Consider the following 25,903-nt stretch of genomic DNA (forward strand, 5'->3'; position numbering starts at 1 on the left):
CCCTTTTTGAAGACATCTGGTTCCAGAAGCAGTAACAGTCCTTCTTTTTCTAATGAAAATCACTAAGAACAAATCTGCATACTCTTTCGGAGGAAAATATCCAGTCAGCAAAGATGCAAGATGTTCTTTGTCCTCTGCAAAACCATTCACATAGATCATCTTCACACAATTAAAAAAAAAAAAAAAGAAAAAAGAAAAAATCAGACAGACTATGGGATGTTGTGTAAGGTATATTGTACGTGATATACCAGTGTGCCATGTGTCGTGTAAGGTATATTGTACATGATATACCAGTGTGCCATGGTATTGGCAGGAATATGTTCTATTGCAGCAGAAGGGGTGGCTGAAAGCCATGCATTCATTTGTTCTGAGACCATACTTAGGGATCACAAAGCTGTTTTTTTTTTTTTCTAGATCTGAAGACAAAAGAAGAGTGTACTACTACACAATTTGTTCTATTATTTTAGGAGATCTTCTTGCTCCCAGAAAACAGAAAATGAGTTTGGTACTCACACCTACACTTAGTATTTAATCTTAGGCTTACAGTAAGCAATGCACCAACTCCTTAATTTTCACATAGGCAAGCAAAAGTAATTCCTAATTTCCTCTCAGTCATTTGCACAGCAGAAGAGATTGGTGATATTCACTGAGGAATGCATTTTCATCTTCTCAGCTTTTCTCTGATCTTTTCCCTCTGTAGTTCTTTGTTTGTAAGAATATTCACTATTTATTTTACAGCAGAATTAGTTTTTTCTGTTTACATGCTATGTATTCCCCCATTCCAAAGGAGAACAAGTGCTGCTGAATTTCTCTCAGCAGCCAGCCTAAACTAATTCATCTCATCACTCTTTCTGCACTACCGATGAATCAATATTTTCCTCTGGCTCTGAGAGGAATCCTTTCTGCTCCGATGTTATAGGAAAAAAAAAAAAAAAGTCATCTTCTGATTATCTGAAGCCTAGTCATTTGTAAAAGCATAGCTTTTCTTTTTACTAACTATAGTGGTCTCTAACACGTGTCGTCAGCTGCATTTCCAGTCTTTGAGGGAAAACGCCTCTTCAAGTTTATGCTATGTAATAGCATTTTGTTTTGTACTTCAATTAAAACTTATAATGTACAACCCTGAAACATACAGATGCATTAAAATTCAATAACCCATTCCTTAAGGTCATTTACAGAAGACCTTCCTATAACGCTCATTGGGTTGTGTCCAAGTTTCTCATATGGATCAGGCAGATCCCAGAGAGACCACCACTGACAGCTAGTGTGTGAATCCTTCCTTTTCCTCATAGATAACTGAAATGAGATGGACATAGCAGGAGTATAGGACAACACCTGATTTCTGGACCTCCACAAACATTAAGCCTGGTGCACATCAATAATACATTGTCCTGCAACCAGCAATTTCTCTCCAAAGGCATAAAGAGGAAGGATGCAGCTATTGCTCTTTGGTTTCAGGGCTCCAGCTTCCAGCTCTTACTGCTGTTGGAAATTTCATATATCAACACATCAGGATTTCACTGCCCCTGAAACCACATGTATTAATTCATTCATTCTAGAAAGGGATGGCCCCATCTTTATTACTCACAAGTGGGCTTTATACTACCCTAAATTAATTCCCACTAAAAAAAAAAAAAGTTTCCCAAACTCACTAAAATTTTTTGAAATATAATCATAAAAAATAAAATAAAAATAAAATAGTAATAAAATATCAAAGGAATTCAGTGTCATTGTCTTTTGATAATATTTGTTTATTCACACATTAATACACAGACTATGATAATATACAGTTAGGGGGTCAAGTCTTTAGTGGCACTCCTCTTTATGTACTATTTGTCTTCTCACGGTGCCTCAGCATCATTTAGTTTGTAATTTACTGGAGAAAGTCTACTAACACTTGAAAAAACAACAGGAAAAAATATCTGAAATTAAATAATTTAGTGTTCAAAAATAAAAAAGGGGGGTTTTCTTTATTTGCAATCTAATATTTTCAAGGTTGATATGCCATCTGTTCATGGAGTGCCCATGATAACATGATCTTAAGATACACTTCTGTCTCACAATTGTTAAGGTTTATAATAGCCCATTTTTTCAAGCCTGGCATACCACAGTATCTGTTCCCACTTTCATCACTATGTTATTACATTAACTGTCACTACATTAATATGTGTTATTGTACAAACCATAAAGGTTTATGAACGCATCTGCTTAGGTCCCCATACATGCTACAAAGCACCCCAGGGCTCTTTAGAATGAAGCAATTTAAACGTCGTCCTTTGCTCAAGGCTGTATTCAAAACCACAGTCAAGGCCTCGTAAGCAGAAACATTTTGCTTCCACTGTGCATATTGGTTATTTCACCTGTGTATTAAAAACAGCGAGAAGATAGAAAGGCTTAATGGCTTTTGTAATCTCATTGCAAATGCGTACAGAAGGAGTGCTTAAGTTTTAATATATTGTTGACTAGACCATTGACCTGAACTTGTTTCAACTTCTTTTTCTGCCCTCCATTTGAAATGGAAAATCAGCTCAAACCTTATTTTATGTCCACTGTTGAAGGGAAAAACAATAGTAATGTACACCATATACTCAGGGAGAAAGTGAATAATCTAAATTAAAATTTCAAGAAAAACTGTTAGACAAAACAAGTTTCTGGTTTTATTCCTGAAGGACAAGCATCAGCCCTTGAACTCTGTATGTGGTCTTCATTATGGTGTCTTGGAATAAACCCAGATGCTGTCTTCTACAGACACCTCTTAAAAAATGCATGAGGACCTAGAGAGCACAGCAGGGCAGCAGAAACCTCCTGAATTCTGCATATTAGCATATTCATTAAGCATAATCAATAATTAATATGTCACTTCAATGAAACATATGGGTTAAATTATGTCTTGGCTTGGGCTATTCCGTAAAGATTCATAAGTATTCAGTCCATAGTTTATTGTATAAATATAATCTTAAAGTAGACATCCTGGTATTAACTGGTATCTAGTTCTCATCTTTTTTTCAACTTATGATGCCAAGAACTTCTCTGTGGAGAAATCCCTCAACAGCAAATTCAAGCCTACTGTTGATATCCTTCTTTTCTCACCTATCTTTTGCAGGTCCTTCAGAAGTAGTTGGGTGATCAGGGGTTTTGTAGGGCAGACACAGGAGGGTAGAACAGCACACGGGAAAACATGGAGGCAGTGGCAAACACCAGGCCCCGCTACATGCAAGTCCAGATTATGGTCACACCTCTTGCAACCCCAGGACTGTATTTAGAACAAGAGCATCTGTATAAAAGGAAAAACGTATACTGAAAAAATATTAAACAACCTCTCTTTTGGTTATTGGAGCAAATTATGACTCTGCTAGTGCTAAGGCAAGCCGAAGATTAAACTAGAAAGATCTGTACCACACAGCCTGCAAGTTCCATGAAATAACCTTAACACATTATGATACAGCTGAGTTAAGCTCTGATTCCTTTTAGAAGCACCCATCTGAAAGCCTATTTTATAATTCAGAAACAAAATAATGATTCTATACCCGTTTTACATGGTGAACATACCTTCAAAGTAGCAAGTATTATAAACACTTACTGGAATAAAAAAAAAAAAAGTCCAAAACCAGCCTTTCCACTTTTAAGTACAACTCCCTTGATTTCATCTTCAGTACAAGCTATTAGTCTTTTTCTCCCTCACTGCATGGCAATGAGCTATCTAGTACTTATAGCAGAAAAGTTAAAAATAAATATGCTTTTAATGCATTTTCCATTCTCTATTAAATCTTCATACCAAGTGGGAAGGATAACAGAACAGCAAATTGCAAATTATTTTAGAGAAGTGGTTGGTTGCTCTACCATCAAGTAGAGTAGGGGAGGGAAAAGACAAGATAAAAATGCCTTTGCAAACACGAGAATTTCCTGCTCTCTATTTGTCGCTTCCTTTGTATTTGTCTCAATCAGATTAAAGTGATGTTCTCTTGAGTTTCCAAATCATATTATCATCACTTCAGAAATGTTACAGGACTATGACACTCCTAACAACAGTGTAAACTATTTTTCAACAAATTGTGATTTTAAACGTAGTACAAAATTTTAATATATGAGATGGAGAACCCCACAGAAAGATTATATAATACACTCAGGTTTTTCTTCTAAATATCCATTTCCATTGAATTATTATCTTTTAAGAATGAAATATTTCTGAAAGATGATTTAATTCCCCCAAGAGCTATTGGTCTTTGCTTGAAATGGGATATTGGGTTCTGTCCCTGATGATTAATTTAGGACATGATGAATAGCATCAGATGTGGAAGTTGTACTTTGCATATATTAATAATATCAGAAGTTTGGTATTTTTTCCCATTTCAAAAAAAAAATGTTATGACAACTAGGAAACACGAAGAAACACAAGTGTATTATTTAAAAACATGATTTATGACAAAAATAAGCAAATTAACAGTCTAGTCCTGTAACTGCTAAACAAGGCTCTGCCCTAGAATACTTCTGCACTAAAACCTTTACATAGATAAATATTTTGATCTTGGATGTTGATTAACTTTTATTTTGAGATTTTTATACTCTTCATTTGTTATTAACACCACCAGTCATCATTCCAAATAAAATTGGATGCTACAATATAGCAAATTATGTGACTAGAGCCACATACTTTTAAATGCTAACTAAAAGAACAAAATTCTTCAGATAAGGAATATTATTGTTATGCTAAAGAATACCTTCTACTTAATAGGTCTTCATCTTCATTTAGCTGTAACTGACAATGTTTAACACACATTTTTACAACATATTCAGTATCTAAACACAAAGAAATTTATAATTAAATACAAAATGCATTTTTTTAAATTAAAAAAAAGAAAAAAATAAGAAAGAACAATATACTCAAAGAACTTTACTCTTTATGTTTTCTGCAGAAGTTCCCCCACCTCATTCTCTTGTTCTAGTTAATATACTTAATATACACTTAATATACACTGCATGTCAATGAAAAGCAAGAATCAATCAATAGCTCATGCTTGTCTCTATTAGTGTTATGATTATGACTTATTGTCTTTAAGACCAGGCTGAATTCATTTTTATAACCTAAATGGCACTTCATACATGCTGAAGACCACAGATCATTCAGTAATTTCCTTTCTGTAATCACAACTTCTCATTCGACTGTCATATATATTTATTTATTAGCCAGATATTCGATTCTGTCTTAAAGATTTCAAGTTGGAGAAATTTTACCAGATCCCAAGATAAGTTGTTCCCATGGTAAACTGTCCTCCTAGGTAAAATCTTGGATCTTATTCTTTCTTAGTCTGAAATTGTCTAGGTTCAGCACTTGAAGTAAACAAGGAATTGACTAGAGGAAGATAATAAACTGGGCATTTTAATGTCTGTGCCATTTTATGCACTGGGAATAGAGCTAGATCAAGCTTTCATAAGGAAAACAAAGTATGACTGATGTCACTTTCAATAAATAACGTATACCAAAAACAAAGGGGGGGGGGGGCTGAATTTAAACTAGTTTTTCTTTCCTAGTTTTCCCCACCATTCCCATAGAAGCCCAATCGGTCATCTTTGGTGTCCTGTAAGTTTGACATAGAAACCTACAGACCTCTTCTCCTCTCCCCACCCTTTACCTTTGGCTCCCCCATTTCAGGTTTTCTAGGAAAAATGATGGAATGCTTTCTGAAAGCAACCTGCAAGTAGTAGTATTCAGAGATACCAGCTTCCATCAGAAAATAACAAAAGAGTCATAACCATGTAGGTAAAGAACCTCTTCATTCTGTTTGAAGGTGACGGCAAGAACCCAAGCAGAACCCAGGAGTGGGTGCATAAAATGAGAATACCACTGATGTGAGCTGCACACTGCACCCAATTTCTTTAAAGACAGAGTGATACAACAATTCCACAGGGAAAGTTTCAGATTCTCTTCTCCAGAAGAAAATTCCCAGTGAGCAGATATTCGTTCTCTGTCTCATGTTGACACTTAGTGAAGAATTTTCTGCATATACCTTTGGATAGTCACAGCAGAAGACAATCTACACAGCCTTAAAAGAAAAAAAAAAAAAAAAAGGAAAAAAAAAAGGAAAAAAAATGCATCCAAGCACTCTAAATCCACTTTTCTGTGATGTTACTTGCTCCCACCTTAAATATGCCCTGTGATACATGCCATATAAAGTGAGGACAGAAAGGTTGGAAGCTGGAGTGGAAACCGTGTGATTCTAAGAAATGACATTGAGAGTTTCCATCAATATGATGATTGATTAACATAGGGGTGTAACAGATCCCACAGCATGGAACAGATCTGAATCATAGAATCATAGAATGACTCGGGTTGGAAAGGACCTTAAATATCATACAATTCCATTCCCCTGCCATAAGCAGGGATGCCACCCACTACATCAGGTTGGCCAAGGCCCCATCCCACGTAGTCTTGAACACCTCCAGGGGTGGGGCATCCACAACCTCTCTGGGAAACCTGTTCCAGTGCCTCACTACCTTTACAGTGAAGAATTTCTTCCTAATGTCTAATCTAAATCTATTCTCTTTTAGTTTAAGACCATTCCCCCTTGTCCTATCATTATCTACGCGAGTAAAGAGTCCCTCTCCATTGTTTTTATAAGACCCCTGAAGAGCTTTTATGCCTTCAGGTTTTTTGGACATTGAGTAGAACAAGTAGATTATTGAATTACCTTCTTCAGAAACACCTAGAAAGAAAAAGTATATAATTTACACCAAATAGTTATACATTAACTTTTTCTTTTTTTTTAAAGCCATAGCTGCAAATTACAAATGTCTTATTTTAAAGAGCAACAGAAATTGGTCAGTCTTTTTAGACTTTTTCTTTTACAGGCTTCCTGTTAGAATTTCTGTACCGCATTCATTTATACATGTGTTTCTATTTAGCATTCACTGGAATTTCTGAGGAAAATATATCTTTAGTTTGTGAAACATGAGGCCTAATGTTAAACATACATTTTTCATGGACCTTCATGACCCATTTCACTTTCTTCAGATACATTAACCTTTAATGGTTTGACGAATTCCCACAGTATTTACATAATTGTCTTGGTAATTTATAAACAAAGTCCATTGACTCTGTTATTCTGTCCATATAGGCAGATGTCCTTTTTAAATTTCAGAAATATTATTCTCATTTTCCCAGATAGAGCACCTTGGATTTTTTCCTGTTAGTGACGCAGAGATTTCAAATATTGATACCAAGAAGTCACAATGGTCCTAGTGTATTTTTTAATACAAATATTGCAGATATTTAAAGATATAAATTAGGGAAATGTTCTTGGAATTAAATTTTAAAGTGGTAACTAAAAAAAAGATTAAATTAGACCTCTGTAATTTAGTTAATAATCCCACTACTTTTCTTTAGTAATGTTTGATAGCTATTTTCCAGTTATATTTTAGTCTCCTTCTCTCCTTAATTACACATTATGCAGCAATATATGGCAATGCAAAACCCTGAGTTGTAATGGTAATTATAATTCATTAAATATTGATCAAATTAAATCTAAAATTGCTTGGATGCCATTCATTTGCTGAATATAAAAATTCTATAACGTGCAAATAACTTAGTAGCTATAGACATAAACTAATAAAATGAAAATATGAACACATAATATTCTTAGTAATAAAAAAGTTTTACTTGAATTAGAACTGTAATTTGATCAAGATGATGATCCCTGATATTGTCCTTGAAAACTTGTCATTTTACTGCTGTCACGAGCAGCTTAATACAGAATGCAGTGTAAAAAAAACATGCATAAACACTTCATCTGCACTTAAGAGTTAGTAAGTGCATATCAGACATCTGATTTTTGCAGACAAGAGACTTGCATGTACCATTTCATACTGAGGCCACTTGCAGTTTCCAACTGTTTCACATATTAGAGCAATCATTGTACTTTCCTGTGGGTAAGCATCTGATCCAAGACCTGTGGAGCACAGAGGCTCCTGCTGGCTGCATTTTGTCCAGGCTCCTTATTGCCTTCAGCACCTACTAGTGGTAGGAGGAAAGCCTCACCAAGAACAGAGGACTTGAGCAGTTCTATGGGACGGACAGCAATTTGTTCCCTCTGCTCAGGTTTCTGCCTTGCTTGGGATCACCCAGGCAGGTAGATCAGTACTGGCATTCCCAACCAGTGAGGAACACCTTCCAACATGACTCACAAGGAAGGTATAGTCATCCATACAGTGGTACTTCGGACAAGCAGGGCAAGGAAGTTATTATTCCAGAAGCTGAGAAAAGCCGCTACAATGGTAAAATAACCATCTGACTAAGTAGGAACTGTGTGCTACTTATGCCTTTTTGCACCCTCCCTTGCTTGCTAATATTGGACGATCACACTTTCTTTTCCCACCCTTTTTATATTATTTTGTTATCTGAAGGTTGTTTGGCTTTGCGTAATTTGAGAGACCTATGTAAAAAGCCATTGAAGTCTTAAAAGTAGAAAGTGTCATGAGAGAATTATGAAGATAATTACTTAACTTCCTTTATCATAAACATTTCTGCAGATTTTCTGGATACATTTATTACTGGCCTTAAAAATTAAGAAAAACTAGAATTAATATATTGTCCGATATGTTTAACTTGGGAGTTTATGGCTCTGTTTTCTTTTTGGAGAGTTTTCTCACATAAAGGGGTATTACCTAGAAACAGATGGCAGTGGGGAAAAAAATGACTATCATGACAACTTTGGAAATAGTGAAATTTGAGTTGACATAAACCCTTACCATGAAAGTATCCTAGAGGGGGGTTGTTTGCTTTTTTGTTTTTTAATTTCAGTGTGAAACTAAAGCAAAGTTATATTTTAAATTCGAGTCTATTTTTTTTTTTTTTTTGTCCCAGAAGGTAACCAAAGCCTTGAGTACTACAGAAGGCTTCCTTTAAGAAGCTTTTAAGAGGGTCATCAATTCCGTAGGCTCCTGCTTTAGACAAAATATCTCTCTTTTAAAATAAAAACTGTCTCAGAAATGCCCCGTCAGCTCCCATGATTTATTTTTGGGAAGTTCATGAAATAAGCTCTCAAATTCATGGTTAATAGAAAAAGAAGGAAAATACGAGAATCCAAGTCTATTACTGTATAGTTATGGATACACACAAAGCTTCAATATCTATGACTGATTCATTTCATTTCACCCGTAAAGGTTGGCACTGCATTTTATTTGCAACTTTGTTTTTTGGAAAAGTACAATGTGAAGCGTACTGACGACAGCTACTTCCCATTCAATGTTTTTATCCTTGTTTGCAGTTGTACATATTTGGGGTGTACAGCATATCCCACAGGATGATTTATCAGTCTGTGGGAAAGGATATCTTTCGAATGTGTGATGCTGACTTTGATGCTTACTGCACTGTTTTGGAAAACTCAGAAATAGCACCAGGCCCTGTGCACTCTCAGCCCAAATGCTTCACCTTCATATTGCCTTCACAGGCAGCCCAAATTCCTGGTCTCTGGCACCTGAGTTTTTAGGAAGAGTCACAGCTGTCTGGCCTGCCTGACATCAGACGCATAACTCACTGTTCACCCAGTCCCCACAGTGGCCATTTTCTTCATCCAGGTTTGGTTATTCTGATCCTGCTTCAACATGTTTTAACGTTTGATCATAACCTTAAGCCAACACTTCACTGTTTTGGTTAGGTTTTGCTGAGTAAAGATAAGTGTGAGATTTAAAGAAAAAGCAGCTCTTGCCAAGGATTTTGAAGGGAGCCAGATGGGTAGGGATGCTTTGTCAGCACCTGGTACAGAGAGAGCCAGGACCTCAGCAAAAAAACACCCTCTTGGGCATGCTCTAAAGATTTCATTTACATTGCATGCTATACATAACTGGGACACATCCAGTAACGATACCTACTTTTGTAAAGCTGAGGGACTTGTGATGAATAATAGTATTGCAGAAAGACGTAGTAATCCAGCTGGGTCCTGCCAGCCTGCATGAGTGATTCATCCTGCTCTGATGCTCCCTTCTGCTTAGAGCCTAGATGAAGTTCAGGCTAAGTCTAAAAAGAGTTGATTTGATAGGGGTCAGGAGAATAGGGTTTGGAGGTGTTTGTTGTTGTTGTTTTGTGCGTTTGGTTTTTTTGTTTTGTTTTGTTTTATGAGGAAAACAGAAAATTTCTTTCAGACAGTCTCCCTACTGCAATAATAGCTTTGAGGAGGCAACAGTTCTGAGCTATTTCTAAAAAGATAAAATATGAGGGAAGGTTGCTTTTAAGAGGCATCCCTGCAGCTGAGAGCAGGGATGCTCTGAGATGCAGGTAGCAGAGCAGCTGGCAGGGCAGAGCAACCAAGTGCATGCAGCAGGGGCGGCTAATGGAGAACAGAAATAGTAGGAAAGATGAGCAATAAGCAGCTGATGTGAATGGTGAACCAGTTTTGTAAAAAGGCAAGCTTGGTAGTGGGAACAACAAGCTCATAAACAATTACAGAGAGGTGCTGAGAGCAAAACACTTAACTATTTGGCAAACAGCATCTCCAGTGAGATCCCCTTTCTAGCAGCCTGCAGCTAGGACTGGCTGTTGAGATTCAACTATCCTCTGCATTTTTTGTTATATCGAGAAAATTTTAAAGAATCATAAGAATCATTTCAGTTTATTCCCCTGCAATTTCCATCACTGACTCTGTGGGTGCAGCGGAGCAAAAACAGGCTGTTAAGATGCACAAAATTTCAACATCTGCAGTCAAACCTGAGCATCCACTATTCATTTTAACACTGATTTAATAGTCAATACCATTGGATGGAAAAGTAGGCCATCAAAAAAAAAAATGTTTACATGATAAATTATTTTAAAAACCCTACTTTAGTTGGCTATAATGCAAAATTTTAGAGTTGTGACTATGTCAGACTTGTCATACATACCTCGATTAATTCAGAGGGCAGGTATGAGAGTAACATCAACACAGAGGTAATAAAACAGATTTCTGTCCAATGACTTGAGCAAGGCTGTTTTACTTTCCTGGTGGAAATTTGGATGAACATGCACCACTCCAACCTGTTTTTCAAAACAATAGTTTATTGTTAAAAAAAAAAAAAAAAAGGAGTATTGTTTTTCTCTGAGCAATGTCATAACTGATAGCTAACACACCATAGCATCTCTGGACTACTTCTCTTTTGGGGAAACCAGAGAGTGAGGTTTTTGATACTCAGAACAGTTTGCTACAATTAGATCAATAGAAAACCCAAAGAATATCAATAAAGGCATTGTACAAACTCACCAGTTATTCATTCACTTAGAGCTAAAGCAGGATAGATGATTACTGACTATGCCAGCTACAAGGTCCTATAGTGGCAAAGAAAAACGAGTTACTAAGTTACAGGAAATCTGTGTTGTACTAGTCAAAATCTAGTATTTTTTGCTGTGGTTAAAAAAAAAAAAAAAACAGACTGCAAATCAAAATAAAATGCCTCTGATTTGTGATTTATACTAGAAACATCATTTAAACTCAGAACCTCTCTCAAATGACAACCAAAAGCTCTGCAATAAGTTCAAGATGGTTCAGATAAAACCCTAAAGAAGATAATTCCAACTCAAAATTGGCACTTTTGCACTGTTTTGAAAATATTTGTACATTTCCTAGTCTCAGGCTAACACTGAGGAAATAAAGGAAAGTTTGGAGGTACATTCATCCTGGAAGTAATTGGTAGTAAGGCAGACAGGCCATTTTTTGTAGTGCTGAATTTTCACAACTCTGTTGTATTTCTTCTTTTCCTCCACAAAATGACACCCATAAAAACTTGGACAACAAGATTATCTAAAATTATTAGCGGAAAATATTATTCAAGGTAAAAAAAAAAATGCTAGCAATGTGTAACAAACATTGAAAAGGAAACAAGCAGATGTTTTCATTGACACTGCCAGCTTCAACATGTGCTAATATTTGTTATAATTATTTTTCAACCTGCTTATGAATTTTGTATACAGTATCTTAGACGTATCTACTTATCAATGATCAGGTTTATGTCGTGATCTCCTAAAAACTGTAACTGGAGTCACTATAGTAAAATATATTTTGACAAACTATTTAATTTTATTGTTTACAGATAAATAGTAGATCATTATTACAAATAATAGATTACCATAATAGTAGATTATAAATAAATTCAAGACTGCAACTTGCCTTTCTTGTTATGCATTATAGTTACTGGTCTTCTTTTTTAAAGTTTAATTATACACGATGGGAAATAGGGTACCTTTATAAATATAAACTTGATTAAATAAGGGTTTTCTGTAGGCTAAGTTATATGGCCTGATTCTTGTTTACGCTGCAGTCTATTCATTTTATACTGACAATAGATATAATAAGTACTGTAACAGAACTTGAAATACTGGTATAAATTATGCTTACACAAACTACAAACCTGGTTAGTATAGGGGTAAACCACGTTTTAAAATTATAATAGATTACACAAGCTGAAAATCTTATTTCAGATTTAGTTCAGATAACAGAGGACCAGACAGTGGTATATAATAAGTGAAATTATCATTTGCTGTGTTAAGGATATGGATATATGACAAAAACTTCAGCTGACAGGGTGCAATTAAGGAAAGATCTTTATCAGCCTTGTTTAAGCAAATGAAACACCAAACGCTAGGAAAGATTAGGATAATGAGTACAAAAGCAGATATTTTTCTTCTGAATATTGAGACCAATTCTCTGCATTAAAACAACTGAATGTTCAGAATTTGAGTTTGAAGCAAAGCTTTTTTTTTTTTTTTTTGAGAAAATATCCAGAATTGATAGAAATGGGAAGCCTAGCACAAGTTTCAGCCACAAATTGAAAAGTTTGTGCAACAGTTTGCAGAAACACTGAAAACACTTTGACCATGGACTATGCAAAACTGCCACAAGACATCTGGGACCTGAGTAAAGTATTGATTTGAAATGCATCAGAAATGCATCACGGCACATAATTTAAGATGAAACATCAATGTGACATACAGATGGAGTCTTCCTAATTGCATAACAACAATGGAAGAAAGTCTGCCTATACATTTTTTTATGAGGAATAACATTCTTTTGAATTTTGCACATTAATTTGAAAACTACATTTTCAAAAATCTCTATTAAACTCATAAATATAGAGTATATTTCCATGGAACCCTACTCAAGGATTTTAGCATACCTTCTGTAGAATTTGCTAGTTGTATATTCACTCATTTTTTAGGGCTGTTCCAAGTGATCTTATGAAAAAGATAACCATCTGCGTAACTAAGACTTGTCAACTCCTACCTGTCTACTAAACTTCACAGCTTAAAATATTTTCTGAAGCATTCTTATTTGTGTATGTTCAACCTTCTCCAATGTTCATTTTAGGATTTTAAGTGTTAATAATTGCATAATAAATGTTACATTATTTTCTGTTACCTCCTTTATTACTAGTCAAGAGAGAAAAATGAAGAGGCTTCAGTGAAGAAATCTTTTTAAAGGTCACCTTTATTAATAACAGAGATTATCTCACCAGGTTATCAATGTTCAACATCACTGTTTTGATTAAACATCATTCTAACAGTCAATGACAATAAAACAAAATTTTCCAAGTTACCTTTCTGTCAGTAATAGATAGAAATTCTAAAATACAGTTAATGGCTGTGTACAACCATCTGTTTTATCCAGATTTTACAAAGCCAAAGTATTGTGACATGCAGGGTGATACATTGATGCCATTGATGTTAAGTAAGCATTTATGTCCTAGGAAAGTACTGTTTTCTGTTTATCATTCACTGTAGTCTAATGGAAGACAGGTAATCTAACATCCATTAAATGTGTAAATTATGTAGTCATTTACAGACATGAAACAGTAGACGAATCTGTTAAGCACTTTGGTAAGGCCATAATTTGAAAGCCATCACATTATCAAACCTTTCCACAGTTCAGCACAGTTAATGCATTCAAATCCAACACAGTAAATTTGTTAATACTGTCATATCCCCTTTCTTCAATACTGCTTATCTGCCAGGGACAAATCTTTACACTATCTCTTCCTCTGAGACATCCCAGTTCTTTTGCATGGAGGGGGGACCTTGCCCTTATAGCAGGGAACAGAAATATCTGAAATTTTAGCACTTTTTGAACAAAATAAAAGAGAACAGATTGTTCAGTTTTATTCTCCATTACTGAGTTATAAATTCTCACAGAGGAAGGCTCAGTGATTTAAATAACATTTCAATCATTAATCACTCAAAATTATAGATAAAAAAGTTGAGGGTTGAATTTGGAAGGATCAGACTATAGCTGAAGTTGATGCTCAAGTAAAACTCTCATGTTTCAAGGGGAACATTTGGGGGATTGCTCATGTGACAATTTTTACACGTTTTTCTAAGACATCGTTTTAAATTTAAACAAAGACAAATTTAGCAAGATTTCTAATCCTTATGTAAGATGGATAAATACATGAACATTTCATGTTTAAAATCCAATTTTTCAAATTATGCAACATTTTCAGCCACCTTGAAAAACCCAGAGCCATTAACATTTCTTCCATTATATTACTACAAGTTTGCATAAACAATAGTTAACTAGTTCATCTAGTACAGAGCCTTGAAAGACAGAAAAGATAGTTCCGTACCAAAGGGGTTATTTTCTCCTGTCAGCTTGAGTATCTCTAGCCTATGCTAGAGTCTTCAGTACAAAGATACCCAAGCTGGTTTAAGTACTACCTATGGCTCTGCTACCTACTTATCCCTGAATATACAGGATAAGTCACCATAGGTTATAATTTTCCCAATTAACTGAAATATCCAGCTCTTTCCATCTGCTTACATTAGCAACCAAGAACACATTCCCTACAGAGGGTAAAATAAATTCCGTCTGTTTGGTATTTCCAGCACATATCTCACATTGGTGTTGATTTTATAATCCTGTTTTCTGAATGTTACATTTTATAATCATAGCAAATATCCATTATAAATACACCTTATTGAGCTCGCTATCTCCCCTTGCCTATATTCCTTCAGAGGTAGACCACATGTAAAATTAATAGTCTAGATCCTGTTTCTGCATTAGGGTGCTTATCCGAGTACTCTTACCTCTAAGCAATTTCAGAAGCTTATGCTCCCAAAGTGGCTACGATTTTTTCTTATTTATCTAAGGAGTTTGGGGGGGAGGGGTGAAGGGGAGAGGGAAGATTGTTGTTTTTTGTTGTTGTTTTCAATGATTAGGAGTAAGCAAATGCAGTTGCAGAGCTGAATTTGGATCAGGATACAAATTTCTCCTGAGTGCTTTCTTTCCCAGCAAACAATTCTGCTTTGATGTCTCATTTTTCAAATGTATGTATAGAAGGGTGCCAACACAAGTTTCAGCTCCTTCTTATCAAATGCAAAAAAGGCACACATGCATCCATAAAAAGTAACAAACACTCCTTGCAAGTTCTGGACCCTGAGCTGCTGAAAGTGTTATCAATGATGTAATCATGATCATAACCTTGAGTTTAGCACAGAGTAAGTGATGTATGCCTAAACCTGCTTTCACTAGAAGTAGGCTTCTAGTGAACATCACTTTTTCTATCGACTTCCAAGGACTCCTGAGGAGATCAGAGGTCCTCAGTACACTTTACATAAAGCATCAATCACTGTTCTTTTTGTTATATTAAGACATGCCATTAACTTCTTTCTCAGGATGTTTTCCAAAGGTCTCACTTTATTACAAAACCTGAGGGTTTTCTTCATTTTTTTGCCATCTGATAGTTAAGGTAGTATAAAAATAAATGAAAAGGGCTGACTAAACCTCTGAAGATCCTTCTTATATTGTTGGCTATTAAGGAAGAGCCCCAGCAGGCCTACTTCAAAATAAAAAGCAACTCTACATCATTAACCTGTACAAAAAGCATTCTCTGGAAGAACAGAAGCTATTACATTAGTGGGCAATTAAAAACCTCAGATATGTTTCATACCATATTCCATTCACGTGCCAATATTTAAGCATCTGCCAGATAGCAGGTGGTTTGTAAATCATTATCTTTTCAAATTATGTTGCTAATGGCATGTGTGAAACGACTGAAAAATTACATGTTTCCCCTTCTACACCATTAAAATAAAATAAATTGCTGCAATACATTATCTGAAGCTCAAGAGCCATCAAGCACTGGCAAACCTGGGTTTCCCACTTTCCTCCCCAGTTTCTGCTAGAGTTGCCTCTCCCATTAACGGTGGACAATAGATTATGTGATATTTGACTTTCATGACTTCCCTCTACAAGGAAAAGCTAAAAACAACTAAAAGCAACAACATCAACTGGTTCTCAAATGGAGCACAGCCTATTAATTAGGAACAATCAGCTAATTCTTTGAACAATATTGGCAGACAACAGGCACAGTCTGGCTATGAAAATAGTGAAAGATCATTGTAACAATGTAGGGACCTCAATGGAGGAAAAAAAAAAAAAAAAAGAAAGAAAGAAAGAAAAAAACACAACTTTGTTAAGGTGTAATAAGACCTAGCATTTTGTTTTACATCAGAGTGGTGAAAAGTCTAACTATTCAAATGTCAAAATATGGACAAATCTCTCTTTTTTTTTTTTTCTTCGCTTAGAGCTCTTGTTGAGTGCTTCCTCCAAGTTCTCAAGATAACACAGCAAAATTAAGAATTTAGCTTTTTTCTCTTTTTTCTTTCTGCAAGCTTAGCATAAAAATCATGTGTTTTGGAAACACTTGTTCTTCCAAGTTGTACTGCCAACAGCTGAAACTTCTGAGGATAAAGCAGTTTTGGAAGTCCTTAGTTTGGTTGCCCAGATGCTGAGCATGGCAAATTTTGTACTATTCCAAAACAATCTGCTGGGTGATACATCTGTTTGAGTGTGGAAAGGAAGCATCCAGGACTGTTCTGTTCCTCCTCATCTAGAGGAAAACCTATCTGGGGCCATTGACTTCCAGCTGAAACTGGAAGCATGATGCTTGGAAATCTGTTTTATACCTTATATAAACATACAGAAGAGGAAAGAAACCTACTGCAATGTATAACCACTCTGTTAGGAAACAACCTAAAAGAGTCACAATAAGTATATGGCTTTCTAAGTCTCCATATATTGTGAGAAAAAGGTGACAGGAAGGACACAGGCTGATATAAAATTAAGTAGCCAGCAGTTAAGGATTTGGAGAGCGGTTTGACTTGGTCTTCTGCTGGTAAACTTTTCAGAAATAAATGTAAGTAAAGTAGTTCATTTTTTCCCCCATTCTAACTTTATACCACTTGTATTAAATGAATAGTTGCTTCAAAAATTCATACCATTTCCAGATACTGAGTATGCTAGGTGATTCGAGTCTTCCAGATATTTTACATCAAGATAACTGCCAGTTAAAATGATGGATGAGGAAAGCAAAAGTGTTCATAAGTATTGGAGGATAGTTGTTATGTGCTTTAGCTCAGTAGCCTTCTGGCACAGCCAATAAAGACAAAACAATAGGAAAGATTTACTGTAGAAAGTAGCTGTAAACAAGGCGTTAGTCAATGAAAGAGTGCACTGCAGTGCAGACACAAACTCAAGTACCATGCAATGCAATACAGGGATATTTCTTTTTTGCTATCTAAAACAAACAAATAAAAATCATAGCCAGTTGAAACTAGATTTTTTTTTTCATTTTAGAGGGAAGGATTGGTACATTAGCAAATCCTTGAGGTTTCTAATGACTTCATACAGATCTCACTCTGTGAGTTAAAATAGCATAGCACCATCACTGATTACCATTATATTTTGACTGTGTCCATCCTTTATTGCCTTTTTCTTATTACCTGGTAGCATCACAAGATCTGCTTCATTTACTTTAATCAAAAGTTCTCCACAAATATCTCCAGTTAGTATTTAGTCCAAATGAAGCACCTTGTCAAAATCTCCGATGACTTCACTAAACACAGCCCACACAGCTGAACACAAAATTGGTATAATAAATCACAGAGAATGGGTTTTCTCCTAAATATTTACAGCTTCATTAATTAAGAGAACTTGATCCAAGCTTGTTGAAGTCTTCAGTGAGTTTTAGAGTAAAGCCATATAAATGGTTTTTCTCAGGTTAGCTGCAACACTGTGCATATAGAATTATTTACCTGGAAAGTCACAAAGGGGTTCAATACCAGGAACAACATGCTTTAAGGGTTTCTGTAATGCTTGGGTTTAAATTTTCTGTCTAAAACCCAAAGTTAACCATAGCTGAAATTCTATGATATTTTTTTCTTCACAATCTTACAATAAAGGAGGTTGGATGGCCAATTCAGCATTTACACTGTAGCTAAAACAAGAATCTGCAAAGTGCAGATTAGTTTTATTTCTACATCACTTTTATCGCAGCCTCAGATGAATGTGGTGATGAACAAGGCATGTAAATCTGTGTTTGAGCATGGAGATACCACATTTCGAGCACATGCATATGATCCAGCAATATGGAGAAAGGCCACAGTTCTTTCAAATCCCATTAAAAAAAAATAAATACAATAAAAAAGATGAAATGTGAATGTGAATGAAAGATTCAGGAAAAAAATAAATAAAAATAGAAATCATTGTGCAATCTTGCTACCAAGACAGCCAACATTGTGATTCCCATCATTCCCATTTAACTCTTGCTCTAGTATGTTGCTAGCAAATGCAGCAATTCTGGAGATTTACTTGAGATGCAACCCCCCCAGCGGTTCTTCCCATACCCATATTTGATGCTGAAAGTGCAGTGGCATTTCCAGCACAGCTGGTGTCATGCAGGCCAGCAATATATCAGATTTCAGTATGTTAGTTACAGCCTGTTCAGAAAGTCTCCTCTGCATTTCTGCTGTGTACAAAATTAACCTTCATTTCCCATCTAGGGATGTAATTTAATGTTGTTGATTACATTAAGGAGCTGTCCTTCACAGTTGATGATGGAAACAAATGCTATGCTCAGTATAGAATATACATGTCAGATAAAATACGTAAAAACTTATAAGTAGCCTAAAGTCCAGGGAAACTCTTAAAAGAAAAAAAAATCAAATAAATAAATTTTGTTTCCAGAAAACAGTCACTCGGAGGACAGGTGGCTAAAGGTCACAATTTTAGTGTCATTTACCCAACAAAAGATGCAGACAAATTTTAGAATAGGAACCTAGATTTTCCAGAGTATCTAAATTTGCATATTTATTCATGTAACCACTTGCAGAACTTTTTCCTTTATCATGATTGAGAATGTAATTTCAGCTCCTCATTCGCTCAGTCTTTCCAAAAGAGGTACCTGCTGTGAAGAATGCTTGTAAAGCAGTTTAAGAGGTAGTTACACAAAATAAAATGCACGCTACTACAGGAAGTACACTGAAGTACACTGAGATTGTTATTTAAGCTGAAATCACTGTTGGCATTGCTAAGATGGAGGCTGCCTTATTAAGATCTGTTTCATCTTTAACTTTGAGATTTCCCCAAAATGCTCAAAAGCTTCTGTCTTTACAAGAAAAACATGCCTTATTTTTTTTTCTTTTGAAACTTCTTTGCACTCACACCCTAAATCTCAAAAACATCTCAACTTTAAATGAAGCTGGAGAAGAGGATCAACATGAAATCACTCTCGAGCGAACCATGTCAACTGTTACCAAGAATTGAGCCACAATATCATGGATCACTATAGGCTAAGTGCTGAAGGTATGTTTCACTGGAAACTACCAAACACATGGCAGCAGAGTAAAAAGAAAAAAAAAAAATCCAGAGAAAACATGACTGGCAACAAGACACAACTTTGATATCCAAGGGTCACAGATTATGATATTCAAGGGTTGCTATAGATAGTGGTGTACTTCATAAACAGCATCCCAGGGTCACTAAGGAAGCTGGTCTGTTTTTTAGGGGCAGAGTTGCAACATTTTTTTTCATCATTATAAGTGATAGTCTTTGATCAATGTGTAAAGCATAGTGATTAATACATTTTGGTGAAACTAATGACCACTTTGCACTTGTTTCAGCATACAACACTCTCTCTCGTATATCTGAAATCCACTAACGCATTCCAGTAGCAGAGAAAGCAAAAAAAGTATGGGAAGAATCTTACAAATTACTCTATCTACTCCAAAGACAAATTATTTTCTCCGGTGAGCAGCAGGAAAGATAAAAGAGGTAGGGAGTTGGGGGATGGAGAGGGACACACGTTAAAACACATAACATATGAAGGAGTGCATGGACCTGGACTTACCCATTGACACTGTCCATTTTCATCATTCTTCACACAGATTATATTCAATTCACTTGCTAACATTTATACACTAGAAGTAACTGTGGACAAATGTGGAGCACTACAAGCAAATCTCTGCCTCTCATTTCTCAGCGTGTCATGATTTTTACTCCAAGATCACAACCTTTGCAGATGATTCCTTGTTTCTAACACTACATTTAAAGTCTTCTGCTCAGCTTAGCAGGGTTTATCCTAAATGCCGTTTAAAACACATTCTAGGCAGAGTTTCTAGGCCAAGTTACGATGCACATGAACTAGATGAAAAGGACAGGCTAAAAACATTTTTTTCTGAAATACAACAAAGTTTGATCCTTGTACTGCTGAAGGCATCAGGCTTGAGGATTAAAATATGCTTAGAAGAGACTACATTCTTCATTACCCAGAAGTAAAGAAAAGAGAGGTTTTGTTGATAAATTGAAGGAATCCTTGGTTTGGGTTTCTTTTTTAGTTTAGAGGAACTACAAGACCCTCTCCTCAAAAAAAAAAAAAAGTGTTTAGAACTGTTCTTGCCCGTTAATAGATGCTTATAGCACCTTCCTATTGCTGCACTCTTCCCAAATTAGCTAAAATGTCACTTAAGCAATCAATTCACCTCATGAAATAAAATAATCTCTGTTCCCCTTCTTCTATTAAAAGTCAAACAAGAGTTTCACCTTCTCTCTCTGTCTCTCTCTCACAGGAGAGCCATCTTCCCATGCATCCAACTTCACCTCCAATCTCATCACAGGCTTTGGAAACTGAAATTATACTAGCCGAGAACTGCATGACCAGCCTTAGATGAACAGGAGTGGTGCAATCATCATCATCTCACCAGCCTGCCGCATGGTAGTTATAGACATCATCACACTTACTTCATAAAGGTCAAGAGAAATTATGTCAACGGAAATAAGATAGCTTTGTGTAGACACATATACAAGACAAAGTAACTGCACCTACAAAAACTACAAAAAATATGTGCATTAGATAGGAGACAAAGCAACAGAGCAAGAATTTGCAGGTAATTGAAGCCAGTGGGAGAAAAAATATTGTATGTTCTATTTTTACCCTCTTAATTCTTAACAAATGAGAAAATAAATTCAAGGGTAACTTATCAAGTCTTGGAGAATGACTATGTCTATATCTCAAATATGCAGCTGATCTTAGGCAAACATTGTAACAAAACAAGATAACAAAATCTTGAATTTAAATAAATTCTTAATCCTTATATCCAATAACAGAACTTGAAAGCAAATCTGGAGCCTCATTTTTGAAACTGGATTTTATTTTGCAAGCTGAAATGTGGATGAATAATTTTAAGAGCCCAATTTTGATCATCTTTAATACTGTACATTAATTATAGATGGATTAATTGAGTAATTATGTCAATTAAAATTTCTGCTGGGGAGCAATAGTGAAGTATCATAAATAATTTCATCAAAAGTAATGAGAAAATAACAAAAAATAATAGATAGCTGTGTAGTTCATAAACAGAATAAGAGGTTTTTATTGCACTTTTGAATACTTGATCTGAAATAACACCTGAGGAATAGAGTACAGAGAGAAAGAATTCAATTTAAAATTTTCATTCTTTTAGTAGAAAGCAAATTTGTCTCAAAAATCATCACATTCAATGACTGAAATAAATGGTTGTAGAAGTGAATGGAAGTCTAATTATGTACCATAGGTAGTAAATGTCATATCATGTTTCAATGATTTTATGGATAAGAAGCTCATTTGTGTTCTATTTACAATATGATTTTATGACTAACACTAATAAATAAGAGAAAATATGTTCTGTTTTTTAACAAAATAGAGTTTCCTATAGCAGTGGTTTATATTGGCTCATACATATCTAGGGACAAGGTGAGGGCAAAGCTTAAAATACAAGTGAAGAAGTTGTATTAATTCTGCTCAAACCTTTGCATAAATACACAATGTATTCTTTAATTGCTTACTACCACACTAATTCCTTCCCATAAAGTTAGTTGGCAATAAACTTTCCATGATGATAGTAAGAAAGGAGGGAGAGGGGAGAGAGAGAAGAGAAAGAGGAGAGGGAGAGAAGAGAAAGAGGAGAGGCGAGGAATCTTCCAATGATTTTCCAGTCCTTTTGCAGGTCACCTTTCTCTTGCAGTCACCAAACTGCTATTACAATTGTGCGACATCTCCTTTTTTAGTTTCCTTTTTCTTCTTGATATGAAAATTTTTGCCCTTCCCTTCAACTCCAAGTTATCCTATTCAGTTATATAAATGAATACATTAGCATTGCCTTTTACAGAACTAAGCCTGTTTATAACAATTGATGATACAACCAGTTGTCCACACACTTAATTAAACATTAATTAAAAACAAACAAAAAATAACAAAAAATACACAATCTCTATATAGGATTTGAAATCCTCTCCACTGTTATCTTATTTCTACTGACAATATGGGCATTACTGATGAAAGTTTTAAGACTGAGTGAACTCTGATAGAGGAAGGAAGTGATGTACAACCTCCCTACAACTCAACGCCCAAACCTTTGAAAATATTCATCTACTCAGAGGTGTAAGAACTCCAAGGATGTACCTATACTTATAAAGTGTGCAGCACAGTGCTATTTTCCTATTGAAGTTACAGTTCTGTCCTGGTTTATAGCATTACGAGGAGAAGGTGGATTTACCACATTTTATAATGGGATGGCCTCCCAAGCACGTAATCCATCTCTGGAAAGAAAGCCAAGACCAGGATGGATTTTACATGGCACATAGTTATTTCAAGATTTAGAAATCTAAAGTATATTTTTCATGGAATGAAATGTGGAGGAGAAAGGTGCTGTAAACCAGACCAGACAGTTACAGAGGGATAAAGTTACTTCTTAATTCATTTCAAGGGCATGTCTCAAATCAGCCTTTTAAAAGCAGAATCTCCTGAAAGGGGAAAAGTACTTTTTCAAGGGATTATAAAAATCCTCTTTCCTAACTGCTTGCTACCTCTACAGACCTGAAAGAATGTCAACCCACAACTACTGTAGGAGCTAATGAGCTTAATGGCCCGGCTAAATTAATCAAGATTATTTGTAGTATGTCACAAGATGTTTACTTGGAGAGAATGGCTAGTTATAGTAGAAAGTCTTGAACACCATCATTGTCATCAGTTCACTTGCAAGCATCATAAATCCAGAGATGATGGATGACTCCCTCCTTTTTCTGATAAAAAGAACTGTCACTGTTTTACAACATCTCAAGGTTAAAATCAATGGTTATCTGTTAAAATATCGGTTTGCAAGTTTCTCTGGGACAGACTCAGTGGTCATTTATTTGCCTGGCTACAAAGATATCTGAAGGTGAACAGTCTAAGCTTGTGCCAGCAGATTTTCAATTTGAACCATCTCTAATTAAGAGGAAACCATGTGAAGGGTGATTTCTTAGAAGATGGGTATCTTCAGGTTAAAAGATGTTTTTAGATTTTCCTTATTTCAAAGTAACTATTGTATAATTTGGATTTTTGAATATATTTCATTAGTGACTTGTTCAACTGCTTACGAAGCATAGAGTTTTTTTAAGTATGGGGCTTAGGTCTAGTTTTGATAACACCTTCAGATCAACTTTCCCATTTGTACCCCAGAATTGCCAACAATATTTGGTCCATAAAACAAACTTATGGACAAAACTGGCAATCAATCGTGTCTTTATCCAGGCACTGACATAAAGAAGGACACAGAACTGGACTATTTGAAGACTCAAAAGGGCAAAGCAGCTTCTTTTTCCATATTTTATACTTATCCTATGAGTGCTAACATTTACTTTCGTTACTTTATGTATTCTTGACTTCACACTTAAGTGTGGAAATACATTTTTCAGAGGTGTTGTCTTTAACTTCAGATGGTTAAAGATGTACCTCATGTATCTCACAGAAGTGAGAGAGATTTCACAAAGTGAGATGTCCTTTTTTCTTTTTTCATTTCTTCCACAAAACATCTGGGCTCAATAAACATTTTACAGTGTAGAAACAGCAGAAGTCTGACTTATTTTCCATTGGAATTCTGTTTAACCACAGTGTAAAGAAACTTTATCCCTATTCAATATCCAGGAAAAAAAATCTTCCCAATATTACTAAGTCACAAGCAACAGTACAGTTCAAATATTCTTCATAGATACTTTAAGGATAAAATGTGAAAGAGGTAAGTACCTGTCAGAAAGACAAACATGAAAGTTCATTTGAATATATTCTGTATCTTCTCTAATACAACAATACCTAGAAAATATCAGAATATTAAAATGAAATTCTGTAAGCCCAGGATGGTGGAAGGTAATGCTGAAATCGAGACCATGAGTATAAAGAACAATTAAGAAACAAATTGTATCAGTCGGCAAATATATAAAATTAAGGAATTGCTCTTTGTAGAGTTAAGAGATACATAAGAAATGATAACTAAGTATATGTATTTTTACAGAGCACAGATAGGAATATTTCATTAAAAGTTTTTAAGGTGAAAAATGTATATATGAAATGTATTTGTCTGCCTTAAAAGATTACAGAGATGGAATATTCCAGATTACATGTCAAAATGAAACATTGTTCCCAGAAGTGATATATATATATATATATCACTAACACGAGCTTTACTATATATATATCACTAAACATTAGTAAAGCTCATGTTAGTTCTTTGAAAGCTCATTTCAAGCTTATTCCAATTTCTAGTGTCATTATGCATATTAAATCTTGTTTATTGTGATCACTTGCCTTCAGACAATCACAGTGGGAAGATTTTTGTATACTGTTCCATGGACTATAGAGGACACTGCAACTATGGTATAGGTGGAAAATCTAAGTGCTTCAGGAACTCAGATTGTGTGCTTCTCTTGGACATAAAGATATAAAGCAATTCCTTGATTTCATACAAATTATCCATAGTTCACTAGTTTAAACACTTTAACACTTTAAAAGAAAAAAGTAAGGACTATGGCAAAATAAGAGTTTCACATGAAACTTACTTTAGAAGTTTATAAGAAGAAATGTGCAGGATGTTCCTCCTTTAAAAATAAATAAATAAATAAGTCCAAGTTGAGGAGATTTGCTGACCCAAACACTCCCATTTTGTATAAATTTCCCATTACTGGAAACTATTTACCAGGTTAAACAACTATTCTGGGCACATTTAGGGTTAAAAGGAAAACTTAAAAATCCTAGTAAGATTTTCCTTCCTTGATTGTTGCTTTTATTCTGAAATTTCATCGGCTACAAGAGAAAGAGAGTTGTAGCAGTCCTGACAGATCAATGCAGACCTTAGCCCAAGACCCAGACCGGTCACAAGACTCTTCCCTTGCTTCATCCCTGCACGGTTCGAACTAACATCAATTTGCCCAGAGAAGCCATGGATGTTCTGTTCCTGGAAGTGTACAAAGACAAGCTGGATGGGGCTTTGGGCAACCTGATGTAGTGGGAGGTGTCTCTGCCCATGGCAGGGGGGTTGGAACCAGATCATCCTTAAAGACCCTTCCAATCTGAACCATTCTATAATTCTATGATTCCATAATGAAGCATGTCTGAACAAGACTGCATATATGAGACAACAAAAAAGTTTTCTGCCAGGTTCACATCCCATGTAGACATTCATGCTCTACCATTCAGTCTGGTAGTAAGCAATATTCACACATACAGAGCAGTTTAGTATGAGAGTATTTAAACCACTGCTTTAATCATAAAAACATATCTAAATCCAGTCTTCTTAAAACCTGTTGTCTCAGAGTCATTTTCC

General features: G+C 35.4%; 1 long non-coding RNA gene across 1 annotated transcript; it reads right to left on the reverse strand.

Annotated features, from left to right (window-relative positions):
- Window positions 1-1,795: 1,795 nt before the first annotated feature.
- LOC125182235 (uncharacterized) lies at window positions 1,796-11,855 on the reverse strand. The gene is made up of 3 exons (XR_007161557.2): window positions 10,870-11,855; window positions 3,091-3,274; window positions 1,796-2,360 (listed from the first exon to the last, which is right to left on the reverse strand). It is a non-coding gene; the product is annotated as an uncharacterized lncRNA (long non-coding RNA).
- Between the last annotated feature and the right edge of the window lie 14,048 nt (window positions 11,856-25,903).

This window comes from Anser cygnoides, chromosome 8 (assembly GCF_040182565.1).
Source record: "Anser cygnoides isolate HZ-2024a breed goose chromosome 8, Taihu_goose_T2T_genome, whole genome shotgun sequence".
In the NCBI taxonomy this organism is placed as follows: domain Eukaryota; kingdom Metazoa; phylum Chordata; class Aves; order Anseriformes; family Anatidae; genus Anser; species Anser cygnoides.